Genomic DNA, 4043 nt, shown 5'->3' on the forward strand with positions numbered 1-4043 from the left:
AAAAACGGGGACTTTTTTTTTCAGTTTTTTTTTTTTTTTTTTTATATTAAAATTTTTTTTTCTTCAGAGTAGAGGGTGCAAACACAGAAGTGACCTGGTGCCTGCATTTCACTGACTTTTATTCAGTATCTATTTATATCTGTCGCTGTGTGTGTGTGTGTGTGTGTGTGTGTGTGTGTGTGTGTGTGTGTGTGTGTGTGTATATATATATATATATATATATCTATGTCACAAACCCCTTCAAAATAGAGGGTGCAAACACAGAAGTGACCTGGTGCCTGCATTTCACTTACTTTTATTCAGTATCTATTTATATCTATATCATATTTATATCTGTAGCTGTGTGTGTGTGTATATCTATATCATATTTATATCTGTAGCTATGTGTGTGTGTGTGTGTGTGTGTGTGTATATCTATATCATATTTATATCTGTAGCTGTGTGTGTATGTGTGTGTGTGTATATATCTATATCATATTTATATCTGTAGCTGTATGTGTGTGTGTGTGTGTGTGTGTGTGTGTGTATATTTATGTCACAAACCCCTTCCGTGTAGAGGCTGCAAACACAGAAGTGACCTGGTGCCTGCATTTGACTTACTTTCATTCAGTATCTATTTATATCTATATCATATTTATATCTGCAACTATGTGTGTGTGTGTGTGTGTGTGTGTGTGTGTGTGTATGTATATGTATATGTATGTCTATGTCAGAAGCCCCTTCATAGTTGAGGCTGCAAACACAGAAGTGACCTGGTGCCTGCATTTGACTTACTTTCATTCAGTATCTATTTATATCTATATCATATTTATATCTGTAGCTGTGTGTGTGTGTGTGTGTGTGTGTGTGTGTGTGTGTGTGTGTGTATCTATATCATATTTATATCTGTAGCTATGTGTGTGTGTGTGTATATCTATATCATATTTATATCTGTAGCTGTGTGTGTGTGTGTGTGTGTGTGTATCTATATCATATTGATATCTGTAGCTGTGTGTGTGTGTGTGTGTGTGTGTGTGTGTGTGTGTGTGTGTGTGTGTGTATATGTATGTCACAAACCCCTTCAGAGTAGAGGGTGCAAACACAGAAGTGACATGGTGCCTGCATTTCCCTTACTTTTATTCAGTATCTATTTATATGTATATATATATACATATATAGATATATTTTATATCTCTCACACATGTGAGAGATGCAACCATATAGCCAAACTGGAGGCTAAGCTCTCTCAACTCAGTACTGGCAAAACCAGTCAGGAGGAGAAGGAAACCACACTCACTACAATTCCAGTCTCACATAGACCTACCACGACAGCAAACCAAACACATAATCACACAAAAACATACTCGGAGGGTCTAAGTAAAGATCTGCCTAAGCAGCAGAGACCTCCAAAGCAGACACCCAGGCAACCGCTACCCCAAAAAAAAACACGTACAACACATATCTCACAAAGCCAGTGTGCCGAACAGTCACAGCCCTTAAGGCTAAACAACACACCTGATACACTTGTAATAGGTGACTCTATCGTCAGGCACACTGACGTCCCGCTCACCAGGCTGAACAAGGAGAAGGTCACGGTGAGCAGCCTGTCTGGCGCTAGGATCCGCCACATAACACAAGCACTCAGGTCACTCCAAGGCAAGTACAAATATGACTCAGTCATTGTCCATGCTGGTGTGAATGACCTGAGACGTACCTCCCTGGACTACATGAAAGAGACATAGGGAGCTCTCTGAGCATGTAGCCCAGGCTGGTATGACCCTGACCTTGAGTAGCATCTTACCCTCACCAAGAATGATGCCACAGTATGAAGACAAGATGATCAATTTCAACAATTGGTTTAAGTATTGGTGTCATTCAAAGGGGATCCAATGCCTATCAGCCGGATGATATGCCGCGACAAGCCACGATGCTTTGCTAGGGACGGCTTGCACCTGTCACCCTGGGCTTTGGATATTGGCAAAGGCTCTTGCTACCCCATAGTGCCTTTTAGGCAAGGCTCAAAGACAAACCCACCTCCATAGGTATCACAAGGGATAAGAAACTAAGAGTAATGCTACTCAGCGCTAGAAATCTAAACCTCAAGATGCACTTTCGAAACTCTCCTTAGCATGGAGAACATCGATATCCGTGCAGTAACAGAAACCTGGTTCAGGGTCCCCGGCACCCCAGCACTACCAGGTTATACCTCATACCATGCTTTTCGCCCCCAAAACTTGGACCGAACCACAAAAGGAGGGGGCGTATCGATATTCATCAAAGATACCCACACCTCCAGGTTGGTGGCAAAGCACGAAGCATCAGAGACTATCCATGTGCAACTAACAGTGGGTCAAACTGCCTTCCAGTTTATAGCCTGCTACAGACCACCCTCCCAAACCCAGGAACCCCACTCGGCCTTCCTGAGAACACTGGAAAATATGAAGGTCTCTCCGAACACCATTATATTGGGTGACTTCAACTACCCAAACATAGATTGGGAGCATTACTCTAGCTCCAACACCCTTGCCCAAAGGTTCCTAGAATTCATAAACTCAAATGCTATGGAACAACTTGTTACCACTTCCACAAGAGGGGAAAACATACTGGACCTGATCATCACCAACATGGGACTCTATGCTCCAGACCAGCAGTGTATCCCTCACTGGTAAGATCAGACCATAAACTGATCTCACTGGATATTCACATCCCGACCCCACCCCTGCCCAGAAAACCACAGTGAAAAACTTCTCTAAAGCAAATTTCACACTCAAACCGAGGTGGAATCCTTCAAAGCCCTGGGCCTGTGGATAATAATGGCCCAGACCGCAGAATCCTTTATAAATGCATTCTATGAACACCTTCAGGACTGCATGGATCATGCAATCCCAAATAAAACCAAGACCCAATCCTCCAAAGGCAGGCGACCTGTCTGGTGGACCCCAGCCATAAACAAACTATACAATAGAAGGAGGAAGCTACTACATGATAGAGTAAAATCCAAAAGGGAAGGCATCTCTGATCAGTATTAGCAAAACTAAGGGCACTCATAAAATCATCAAAGGCCAGCAGAGAAAAATTGCACAGGACACTAAGGATCATCACAAGGCTTTCTTTAGTTATGTTAGGAACCTGGGTGGGAATTCCCAGATATGCTCAGAATTAGCCCAAAATGACAAAAATACACTGATCCCACAGACATTGCCAACATCCTAGCTGACAGGTTCAGCAAACTTCTCCCCTCCCCACCAAAGGGCAAATATCTATCCCAGCAGAGTGCTGCCCCTGACATCTCAGATGCTCAGGTGGAGCCGCCTCTCAAAGCAAAAACACAGCATCAATGGGACCAGGCGGTGTCCCAGGCTGCGCCCTACATGAACTCCAAGAAGAGCTAAACCCAAATATAAAACTACTGTTCAATCTCAGCCTTACTACAGGATATGTACCCAAAGAGTGTGCAGCAACAGTGGTCCCTCTCCACAAAGGTGGTGCCTCAACGGACCCTGGAAACTATTGCCCCATAAGCCTGACTAGCTTGGTCTGCAAAGCTATGGAAAGGATCATCATGGACCTCATAAATAAAGATATTGGGACCTACAGACACTGGATCCTACCCAGTTTGGCTTTGTTAAGGGCAGATCCTGCCTCTTAAACCTGGTTGACTTCTTTGAAACAGTCACCAAGGCCATTGGCGAAGGAAGGTGGTCCACACAGCCTATCTGGACCTCGCAAAAGCCTTGATACAATACCCCACTGGGCATTATAGATAAGCTCACCAGCTTAAATATAAGCCCCTATGTCACTAGATGGGTTGCAAACTAGCTCAAGGACAGAACCCACATGGTTAGAATTGCTGGAGCCATGTCAGACTCCAAACCAGTTACAAGTGGCGTCCCACAAGGCTCAGTCCTGGGACCTCTCTTGTTTGGTATATATTTCTCGGAGGTACAGGCCAACACGGAAGGACTGTGGCTGACCAAGTGCAGATGACTGCAAACTGGCCATAATCGACTTTCCAGCCGATACAAGCATCCTCCAAAAGGGCCTCATAGAAACAGACAACTGGT

This window comes from Protopterus annectens, chromosome 15.part0, assembly GCF_019279795.1.
Source record: "Protopterus annectens isolate FY-2018-M chromosome 15.part0, PAN1.0, whole genome shotgun sequence".
NCBI lineage: Eukaryota > Metazoa > Chordata > Ceratodontiformes > Protopteridae > Protopterus > Protopterus annectens.